Source organism: Gymnoscopelus microlampas, assembly GCF_963454915.1.
Source record: "Gymnoscopelus microlampas genome assembly, chromosome: 15".
NCBI lineage: Eukaryota > Metazoa > Chordata > Actinopteri > Myctophiformes > Myctophidae > Gymnoscopelus > Gymnoscopelus microlampas.
Window position 1 is genome coordinate 11,614,849 of NC_139952.1, and position 12,314 is coordinate 11,627,162.

At 40.0% G+C, this 12,314-nt stretch overlaps 1 protein-coding gene across 2 annotated transcripts in view; it reads left to right on the forward strand.

Moving 5' to 3' along the window:
• The first annotated feature begins 9,358 nt into the window (after positions 1 to 9,358).
• Positions 9,359 to 12,314, forward strand: part of LOC311062363 (Y+L amino acid transporter 2) — a 43,734-nt gene continuing 40,778 nt past the window's right edge. The window contains exon 1 of one of the 2 annotated variants that reach the window (XM_084081348.1): positions 9,359 to 9,473. The gene's annotated coding sequence lies outside the window, so the exon portion shown is untranslated. The remainder of the gene's footprint in view (positions 9,474 to 12,314) is intronic. The other variant, XM_084081349.1, reaches the window with a different exon arrangement.

Below are 12,314 nucleotides of genomic sequence, written 5' to 3' on the forward strand. Positions count from 1 at the left end.
CTTCACACAGGGTGTGATTTTTTGAAAGAAAGAAAGAAAGAAAGAAAGAAAGAAAGAAAGAAAGAAAGAAAAAGAAAGAAAGGAAAATCAACTGTAGCACCAAAGCATTAACCACTAGAGGGCGGCAAATGACAATTTACGGTATTTAGTTTCAGTCTGTTTGGAAAAGCTTTGAATAGGCTATCAGGTATAGCCTACTTACTCACACACACATGCACGCACGCACGCACGCACGCACACACGCACACGCACACGCACACGCACACGCACATGCACACACACACACACACACACACACACACACACACACACACACACACTGAGAGCCATGCATTTAAAACAAATCAGTTAACATTCTGCACACACTTCTCAGCTAATGGGTTGATTAGATTGACTGTATAAACATGTCGCCTTTAGTCACATTTGGAACCTTGAACATTACATGTTCGAATCGATGAGCAGGACAGGCCTCGCCTTGTTCATTGTGTGGGTTCAATACAATTTGGAGGAGGTGGGGTTGTTGTCATTGATACCCTTATCTGAGAAAGATACAACGTTCAATGGAGATCGAGGGCTCTGAAACAATGGAAATAAAGTATGAGATTGTCCTTCGTGGACAAAGCTATACGTGTGTATAGAATTGTTTAGTTTTTCCCCTTTCTTTGTCTCAAGTTTGATTATGTTCATTTAGGAAGTCTGTTTTTGTTGTAAATAATTGTGTCATGTGGGAAGGACCTTTATGAATTGATTGATTGATTGATTGATTGATTGATTGATTGATTCATCCCGATTTTATATGATTTGTTATTATCTCTGGTACCAGTCTACACTGTAAAATTGTCAGTGTTAATTTGCACTGTGCCATTGTGTACTGTGACTGATAGAGAAAATGCCAAGTGTGCTACTGTAGATGTGACCTTATACACTGTGTAGTAGCTTATTAACCACAGCGCTGGCATTTCACTGTGTAGTGGTCCAACAGGTTCCACCGGTTGTAAACAAATGACCGCCCTGGAGGGGCTTTCACAAGAAAGCAGTGGTGGAAAAAGTACTCACATCTTTTCCTCAAGTAAGAGTATCAATACTGCAATATAGAAATACTCTGTTACAAGTACAATTCCGAAATTTGAAATGTATGCTTGAGTAAAAGTACAAAAGCATTGGCTGCAAAATGCACTTAAAGTACCAAAAGTAAAAGTACTCATTATACAGAATGTCCCATATCAAGTTTTCAAATGTATACAAATCTTTTGAAAATAGCAGATCTACAAGCTCACAATAATAATAATAAACTTTATTTGTATAGCACCTTTCATGACATGAAATGCAGCTCAAAGTGGACATTGTGGAAATTGGAATTACTCAAGTAAAGTACAAATAACTAAAAATTGTACTTAAGTAAATGTACTTAGTTACTTTCCACCACTGCAAGAAAGAGATGAATGACGGAAGCATTTGGAAATTGTGGTTGTCATCAATCTGGCCTGAGAGACTAGTTATGCAGTGGTTCTCAAAATGGGGCCCAGGGACTGCCAGGGTTCCTTGATGGGGTTCCAAACAGACCCTTACAGGTCTGTAACTCTGAGAGCGTACAAATGGACCCTTACGGGTCGATTTTGTTCCATTTGTACACTCTCAGAGTCTATGGGGGCCTTTGAAATAAAACATCTTGAGAACCACTCAACCACCAGTAGAGTACAGACCATTAGTGTGTCCAAGGATGCCAAAATCTTCAGCACAGCAGCTGAGACAGTCCGGAGAAGTCAAGGAGCACCATGTTCCACCTTGCCAGCAGGTCTGAACCAGCAGGTTACTGGAAACCTTCCCGAGGCCACAGGAAGAGTGGTTGAGATTAGTTGATCTCAGGCAGAATATAAATAATGTGATTCCTTTAAGCTTCCTTTAAGCTTCCTTTAAGCTTCCTTTTCGCTTTTAAATCCTGCCACGCCTTTCAATGTTGAATCAATCATCTGTTTTGACTGTTCAGTTTTGCAAACCTTAAAGCGGCACTATGTAACTTTATTTAACATTATATTTTATGAATTAATTTAATCCAATCTGTATGGTAGAGTACGTATACAATATAACTTATACAATTGGGGTGGTTGTATTTTGTCTCCCTGCTCTTCTATTGAGACATTTAGATCGTGTCAAAGGTCATTTCTCACCTACACAAAGGATCTGACACGAATTTTGACCCGATGGTCAAGATTTAATTTATCCCCTGAGCAAGCGGGCCGGCTCTTGGTAAACATTTCAGCACTTGCGTAGGACACCGTGTTCAAATCAGGGGTAGAAGAGGAAAGTTACATAGTGCAGCTTTAAAGCACACCTATGGAATCACAGTAATGTTCCAAGACTTTCTCTTCAACATAGAATATCTGTTCACCTTAGTGGAACCTACTCCTAGTTAGAATTTGATCTCCTGTCCTCAAGTAACACTGTCCTCTACAAAGCCAACCACCTGCATAATAACCCCCACAGCTTCCTCGTGTCCTGACATCTGCACCCCACAACTGACACAGCCCTGGGTATAGCAACCTGGCTACACTGAACTCTGAATCTGCATCTCAGAGATATGTTCTGTCCTCCATACCTGCAGATCTATACACCCACGTGCACTTCCCACTGCACATACTGTAGATAGCATAGAATAGAATAGAATAGAGTGTATACATCCTACAATACAACATACAGTATATCCTACAATACTCTTTAAAAAGACAAATAAGATAAACTTCATATTCTAACTAAAACCAGTGCAGTCATAGTGCAATTCATCTATCATTATGATTCAGTTCATCTGAATCATGGCAATCAGATAGATAGACAGACAGACAGACAGACAGACAGGCAGACAGATCCATTTGTATTGTTTCAGTTACCGACCTGTAAGGTTCCATTCGGAACCCCCTCAATGACCCCTGAGGGTCCCTGTACCCCACTTTGAATACCACCGGGCTAGAGTGAGAACTGACTTGAAGCTGCGATGGACCCGTTCACCTACTATGACCAGAATAGGGACGCTATAGGGTTCGTGTGGATAACCTGTTCCTTCCAAATGACTTGCTGGCTCGACTTGTGCCCAAATGGAATGCTTGGTCCGTACCTCAGCTCAGCAGGGATGCTGAGCAACCTTTTCACACATCAGCATGTGCTCACCTCAGACCTGACAAAAACATCTATTGCCCCGTTGCACAGCTGATGTTTATTGCCCTGATGAAGGTTGCTCTTGACCGAAATGTCAAACCCATTCAGCATTTTGATGTGTAAGTATTTTATCAGTGTCGCAGGCGACTTTTACTTTGCTTAATGACCGCTCAACCCTTGATGAGTGCATTCACCTGCATCTGCTTGCTTGCTTGCTTCAGGTGAGTAGAGTGTTTTCTTTTAGCAGCGGTGGAAAGTATTTACTCATACTGTACTTACAATCTTGAGGTGCTTTTACTGTACTTGAGTATGTCTGTTTTTACTATACTTCTACACCACTACATCTCAGAGGCAAATATCATACTTTTTACTCCGCTACAATTATTTGACAGATATACTGTTGTTATAAGTTACAAAACATTATACATTCATGCTCCCAATGTCACAGCGCGACACATTGTGAGCTTTTATAGATCAGTGTAAGGTGTGTTAGATTTTGACAAATGTTTTAAAACTTTTGAAAAAACGTCTGCATAATAAGTACTTTTACTTTAACTTGTAATAGAGTATTTCTATATTGTGGTATATCGTCTCTGTTGGGTGGAAACCTCATTATATCCTAAACTGTTTTCAGTATTCAAATTCAAAAATATTAAAAGTGTCAGATCTACAAGCTCAAAACGTGTGGCTTCGCGCCACGTTTCAAGTTTGTGGATCTGATACTTTTGATGCTTTTGTGTGATGCTGTAGTATGATCAAGTAGGCTATTCATTTACTGTACTGTACTGAAAAAACTGTAAAAGTTAAAACATGGAGATAGGAGGTTTCTGCCCGACAGCAACGATATGTACTTTTACTTAAAGGAGGAGTTCACCCAAAAAATGACTTATTTTCTATCAATTGCACACCCTATGAAGCCTTGAATCCATGGATTCTTTTTTGTTTTTGTCGCATTCCTAAGCTAATAATTTGATTCCCATCTTCTACCGGCTAATGTATCCGGTAGGAGACACAAAGTCGATTATTTGTGTCTCCTACCGGAAATACACACGGTCATCAAATTATTGTTTTAGGAATGCCACAAAAACAAAAATAAATCCATGAAATCAAGGCTTCATGGGGTGTGTAATTGATAGAAAATAAGTCATTTTTGGGTGAACTCCTCCTTTAAGTAAAACTAAATCTGAGTACTTTTTCCACCGCTGGTTGATTATTTTCTGTTTTACAGTTACAATGCCTCACATGCACAAAGGCAGCAGCCGTTGGATGAGACGAGACAGTGAGGAGAGTCCCTATAGGAGGGACGTGGAAGAAAGATTGTGGAAGATTTATTGATCCCACAGGGGAAATTAAGTTGTCATGGAACAGTTATGAAACACAGGACCCATACTGTACAGAAAAACAGATACAGCTACAGTAGGGGTAAAAGTAATAACAAACATCTAACCTAATAAGACCTAATCATATATGGTGCCATGATAACAACCTCTCTCCTAATGTCAAACAAATAAATCATTGTTGACTTCAGGGAGATCCGAGGAAATCCCATTTCCATCAATGAATCATCAGTGTAAATTGTTGACATTTCCAATTTCTCGGTATAGCCTACACTTCTCAAACACCATTGTGTGCTCTCTCAACAGCAGTGGTGGAAAAAACACTCACATTCTTTACTTTACGTGTCGCGAAGCGACTCGTTGTGAGCTTGTAGATCGGCTATTTTCAAATAGACAAATAGTTTAAATAGGGCTGAAGTGGTTAAAGTATGTTTTGTAATAATACTCAAAATCTACAAAGTAACTATAGTAACTTAAGTTTTCAAATAATTGTAGTGGAGTAAAAGCACAACATTTGTCTCTGAGATGTAGTGGAGTAGAAGTATGAGTATAGAAAATTTGAAATACACCAGTAAAGTAAAAGTGCCTTAAAATGTTAAGTACAGTACTTGAGTACATGTACTTAGTTACTTTCCGCCACTGCTCGACAGCAAGTGCATCCTCAAGAAAGCACAGCAGCACAGAGTGTGCTCTCTGAGGCATCTCAATAGGCTTGGTACCAAAGGTTCTTGTGAACGTCTGTCTACCGCTGTTCCATTGAGACTGTTCAATCTGACAGGCTGTGTCAGTGTGGTTTCGGAAACCTGACTGCTCACGACCATAGACTGCTAAAAAGCATACCTGCCAACATTATAGACTGTGAAAAATAAGGAGATTTTCTTGTGGTGGGGGGCTTGACTTTGTATTCACTTTAACAGTATTCACCGACGTAGTATTCACTTAGTATTCGTTGACTCTGTAGGCCTATTCGGGATGTGTAACTAACACCCATGGGCATGCTCAATTTCACCATAGTCTGGGTTGAGTTGTCCAAAACGAAGGATATTTTGCAATACAATTCAGAAGCACAGCAGGAGAAAAGGTCATCATTCAGGAGTTTCCAGCTAAATTCAGGAGTGTTTGCAAGTACGGTATGCTATAAAGCAGTCAAAATAGTTCTCAAACTTTTTGAGCTCTGGACCATTAGCATATTTTGAACAATCCTCGAGAACCACCCCACCTCCCCTGCCAATAGACATCACAAAAGTAACAGAAAAATAAATAAAGTAATATCATTCATTATCGTAAAGCCAGATACACTTAGTTGTGCACTGGTTGGGTTGTGCACTGAAAAAAAGAAGAAGACGTTTACACCAAAACAGCATTAAGGACACTAGCCACTCTGCTCATGTTCTATTCTCGCTTCTTCCATCTAAAAAACATGTTATGGGACCATGAAATCACACACCACCCACCTGTCATGAAGTATAACCTTTATCTGCTTGACCCAGTACACATGTGGCAAATCACGTACTGTAAGCATAGTTGATACCCGTGATACGATGACCATCGACTACTTTATCAGAGAGACTGACGTCTGTGCACAATGATACGAGATGTATGTTCTCTCCATTCTGTTCTTGTCCTTGGTTCCATATCTTCTGGTCACGTCGTGTGTCCACTGTCCAGTGGTGGAAAAAGTACTCAAATGTTTTACTTGAGAAAAAGTATCAATACTGCAATGTAGATTGCTTTGTTACAAGTAAAAGTCCGGAATTCAAAATGTACTTGAGTAAAAGTACAAAAGTATTGTCATCAAAATGTACTTGAAGTACCAAAACTAGAAAGTACTTATTATGCAGAAATACTATAGTCTCTAAGAGTGTATTAAACTTCACCCTTAGATAGAGGGAGACTCTTTAGGAACCATATTGGGTCAACCGAAATCACAACACCATCTACCGTTTATTTCCACAGGCAGTCATGTTGCTGATCTGAACAACCTATGCACCTCACGCTGTTATTATTATTATTATTATTATTGTATTTTTTTGGGTTTTTTATATTTTTATTGAATTTTAAGAATTTTCCACATACAACATCTTACAAACATACTCGTAACAAAACAGGATCATGGTCACACAGATGGGGGGGGGGGGGGGGGGGGGGGATCCTCCAGTTCCATTATTCATCGGGGGGGGGGTCCTCCAGTTCCATTATTCATCAGTATCATTAGTATAAAAACGAATAGAAAATACAGAAAATATTCAAAAATAGAGAATAGTCAGGCACTTAAGACAGGTCACACATATGCAGTAGCTCATGGTCACATTGATACATCGGCATAGTCATCAAAGTCCTATCTGAGGGGAGGGTTCACAATGCATTGACCTTTTTGTAGGATCCGAGAGATTTCGGCGGGGAAATAGGCTATTAGTGGAGCCCGCAGCGTCAGAAACATGGCTTCGTTGCCTCTGTGTACTGCACACAGTCTTTCGTGGGGTAGTACTCCAAAAATCTCTTTATACCAAAGTTGTATGGTGGGGGGCTTATCCTTAATCCAATAAATTAAAATGCATTTACGGGCTAATAATAAGAATTTGTCGAATAACTTAAATTGTAATGGTGTCAAATTAATCTCTTTGGAAGGGAGTCCCAGAATGAAGGCTCCCGGATCCTTCTTTATTTTAACCTTAAAGATGTCACTTAACTCCCGTGCCACAGAGCCCCAGAACCTAGATATCCACTTACATTCCCAAAAGTAGTGGTAGTAGGTTCCAAGGTCTGTGTGACATTTAGTGCACATAGGAGATCTTGAGCGGTCCATTTTGTTTAGTAAAACAGGTGTGGTGTGCAGTCTGTGAAAGATTTTATACTGTGTTTCTCTTAGTCTATTACAGGTGAACACCTTTTTGACAGTATCGATGGCCTCTTGCCAGTCGTCCTCAATATATTCATTGTTGAAATCGCTCTCCCACTTACGGATGGATTGTACCTCCAGGGAGTCCAGCGAGTACAACAAGGAATAGAAGGATGAGATGAAATGTGAATGATGCATCACTACGTTTGCATAGGAGGTCCTCCACTTTGCTTGCTATAGGGATCCAGGTTGTGGGGGCAACCGTAATGTATTAATATAGTGACGTATTTGCAAAAAAACAAAAAAATGTTCCCTTGGGAGATTGAATTGCGTCTGTAATTGCTGAAACGACATCAACACACCATCCTTGAATAGATCACCCAGTACTCTAAGCCCTCGAGAATGCCAGGTCTTGAAGATAGCCGAGCTAGATCCTGGGCCAAATTCATGATTACTAGAGATGGGTGTTAGCAGTGACCTTATGTCTCCTCTACCTACGTAGGCGCTAATCTGTCGCTATATTCTGATAGAAGTATAGATAATTGGGTTTCCTCGTATCTCTCTATGAATTTTATCTTTATTACCAGTTACCAAGGCCCATAATGAATTTGGTGAGCAGCCCCACGAGTCCACACAGTTCTTATTGTGTAAGTAGGCTTGGAGCCATTCCCAAATGAAACGAGCATGACAGGCCCAGTTATAGAAAAGTATATTTGGCATGGCCAGGCCAGCTCTACTCGTTGGCAACTGCAAGATTTTAAACTTTTGCCTAGGTCTTTTTCCATGCCAGATAAACTTAGAGAAAGCCTTCTCCAAATCTCTGACGTCTTTTTTTGAAACCCATAGGGGAAGCATCTGTAAAGGGTATAACAGGCGGGGAAGAGTATTCATTTTTATTAAACCTGTCCGTCCCAGGAATGATAATGGGAGGTCATGCCACCGTTCCAAGTCCCTCGTAACCTCCCTAATGACTGGGGCCAAATTCAGGCATGCCAGATCCTTTAAATTGGGGGAAACTTTGATACCGAGATACGTGAATCCAGAAGTGGTCCATTTAAAGGGAAAGTTAATTGGGATGTCTGACTTGGTCAGAGTACCTAACTGCACAGCTTCAGATTTACTTTGGTTAATTTTATAGCCCGAGATAGCGGCAAAGTCTTTTATGATTGAGATTATGCTGATTGAGATTACGCTGTTATTATATAATATGGAATGTTATAATGTAGTGTTTTGTGAGTGTGGAGATGCCTGGTTGAAAGTAAGGCAGTGAGAGCCAGAGCAAAAGTAAGCAGCAAGTATTTTGAACTTTGTTGAACTTGAACTTGGATGTACACAGGACTGTTCCTTGCGTCCTGTTGACCTGACTTTCAAACTGCCATGATTTCGGCTAGATATGACATTGTTTATTTAGGTTAGACTAGAGTATGCTTATATGTTAGCCTCTCTATCTACAGTAGGTGTGTGTTTGTGATCACAGTACAGTATGTGTAAGCCTATATCTGTGTTCTTTATTTTGCAGCATGAAGCACATTTGCAGGAAATCTGTTATGCAACGAACAACTCATTTATGTTGAATGGATGCACATGTAGTTAATCTCTAGAGACTGTACATACATTTGCAAGAAACCAGAAAGATCGATTCACAGATCAATCGATCAATCGATCAATCGATCAATCGGTCAATCGATCAATCGGTCAATCGGTCAATCGATTGATTGATTCATGTTGATTGAAGGCTCACGCACTTCAAGAAATCTGTTATGCAAAATAACGACTGACCGATTGATCAATGGATCAATAGATCGATCGAGCTTGATTTGATTGATCGATCGATCGATCGATGACGCTTTATTATCGGACTGATCTTGCGGCATCAGCTGCACTGTACACCACCACCAAATAAATAAATACACAATGCAGTACTGTATGTTGACTTAAAGATCATAATCTCTGGCCAGTCTGACGACACACTGCTGCCTGGTTTCATACATCATGCAAGTTAGGAGGAGGAGTTAACAGCTGCTCCTCTGGCATTGGCTACATGCAGTTTGTTAAATGTGGTCAAAAGCTACACATGGTCCCTTCTCTCTTCTCTCTCCTGTGCTGTAGCTCCATTGATACAAAGACCAGAAGACTCCAGGCTCCAGGTACTGTGTTGATCGGTCATCATTATTGATTTATTATTAGTGTTAGACCCAATCTGGAGATTAATTGATTGGTTGATGATCAGTGAGTAATGTATGATCTCTGAGCCCATGTCGACTGGACTGGAGCTAATCATTAGCCTAGCGTGCCATCACATCAGCATCATGTGTTGTAAGACAGTGTCAGCTGTCGCTTGGCGAAAAGCGCTGATCTACAAGCTGACGTGTCAGCTTGTAGATCAGCGCTTTTCGCCGAGCGACACTGGTGTAGTTATAGGTTTAAAATGGGGGGATCAAATGCTAATTCCTATATGATATGGACTGTATCATAATGGCATGTGTTATGGCCTATTTACAATGATGTGGAGATCAGTGGTTATTTATTTGACTGAATATGGTTTAGATGTTTTCATTAAAGTTGTGTTAGTCCCATCCTTTAGTTGTCGGGGGTGCGTGTTACACCGTAAATAGTGCTATCGCGTAATGTGTACTATCTGCCAACCGTGCGTAAAGGTGTCAGGAGGGCTGTTTTAATTGTGTTTTTTTAGGTTACAAAAAGACAGACAAATATGCTTTATTTTTATATTTTTACTTGGTGGTAAATCTGAAGCCAAGTCCGTAAAACCAACCTTATCAATTGATCTAATTTATTTTAATTTATGTTTTATAAACCTCAGAATTTGTCTCTCGTTCCCGTCAATGTGACGTAGCAGGATTCGATAGGTAACCGATGTCGGCGTCACACCGTTCTTTGGCCAGGAAGTGGAAAAATATTGAGGCAAAAATTATTTGCATTTGTGAAATACTTTTGAGTAAAGAAGCCTTTGGTGCTGCAAACAGGAACTTATTTTAATGAATACAATATTTTTTTTTACCAATCTGTGTGGTAGAGTATGTTAATATAGCCTACACCAGGGATCTCAAGGTTTTTCAGACCAAGGACCCCTTAGTTAGCTGAGAGAGAGATGAGGCAGGGACCCCCACTACATATTGCATACGACTATGCTGCAGATTGAACTTTTTCATGGATTTCATAGATAGCTTCATAGACTTGTTTGACAACACTGTCATTAGTGTTGGATTCATGTTGATGTGTATTGTCAGACATTTAACCACTTAAACCCTCAATACTTAGTAAACTTGATATTTGACTCTGTACTTGGTCTGCTCTTTCCCCCTCTACACCAAACCTCTTTCCCAAAAATAATAGATACAAGCTGTTGTGAGCTTGTATCTACTATTTGTGGCTAAAGTTCTCCTCAGAATAGAGATGCTAGGGTTCAAGTGGTTAATGTGTAAAAAAAAAAAAAAGATTTGGCGGACCCCCTGTAGTAACTCTGAGGATACGGGTCCCGGACCCCCTGTTGGAAGACCCCTGGCCTACTTATTAAAGTGGTTGAAGGAGGTGGTCTCCCTTCTCTTCCACTGAGACCCTGGTCTGGTGTCGGGTAGGACACCTAGCCTACTGGGTTGACAAGTAGCACTTTTGACAAGTAGGGACCATAAATGTACAGATTGCGACTTTATTGGGGCGAAAACCTCTTAACAGATATTACTACAGTAAAGTTGAATGAAATTAAGCACATATTCCAAAGAAATAGTGCATCTAAAACATTTGGCAGGCTTTGCAGCCTGCAAAAAAAAATCAACTTTCCTTAGACTTTTCACTCTGAATACATTTTGTGTTGTGTGAATACATTTTGTGTAGTGTGTACCCATGCTCGTCAGTGGAATCTTATGAAGTCGAATTTTTGATGTATTTCGATGTGATATCAACTTTATTGTCACATTACTAGTGTAAAACAGTGGGTGAAATTCTTTGTCGTCCAAGCTCCCCATCATTGCAGTTTTCAGAAAGGGGAAAATAATAGAGAAGAGATGGAAAGAAGACGGCTTGGTCAGAAATTTCAGGTATTACTAATATGAGTTGAGTAAATATTATGCATAATATTACGGGTCCATTTGGTTCCGTTTATACACTCAAGAGTTAACCCAAATTTAGACCTGAGGCTGATTCTAAAAACGCCTTCTAAATCCTACATTTTCTGGGGGGAAAAAGAAAGTTACATAATTGTCAATGTTCACCAAAACAATTATTTCTCAGCCTCTGTAGCAGATGGAAACATGCAAAAAATGAGAAAAATATATAATTTGCTATGAATCTCAAATAATTGCAATTAGGGTGATTATGTAATAATTGTGACGGGCCTAATCAACATGCACGTCTTTGACATGAAAGTTATCATGATGTGTAGCATTGGTACTCAAAGTGGGGTCTTTGGGAGGGGGGGGGGCACTACCAGGGGGGTCCCCATCAAAATGAGTTAATCATTTTAGCATCACAATCATTTTATCCATTTGTACGTTGGCTATTCGAAAATATTTGTGAAATGTTGAATAATTTATATATATATTTTTTACACAAATGTCTTCTGGGGTCCCTGGCAAACTATTTTCAGATGTGGGGTCCGCGGCCAAATATATTACAATTTGGGGGTCTTTGGCACAGAAAAGCTTTAACTACTGATGTATAAGGTTGCAACAAGTCTGAACCCTCAGGGTGCTCTACTGTTAGATCTCCTGCAGTGGGCTGATAGCCAGATCTGTACACAACAGACCATAGTCTTAATCTGATTGGGCTGCTGTTCACTGGCGCTGGTCCGTTGACTCCTATAACCTCACAGCCATTATCACCTCATTCACATGAGAGATAAGTACGACAGAGGCCGACCTCATGTTTCATAATGGCTAATTGGAAATGATAGAACAATCAAATCAAACTTTATTTATGAAGCACATTTTAAACCAACTGAGATTGTCCAAAGTGCTGTGCAGGGTTAGCCT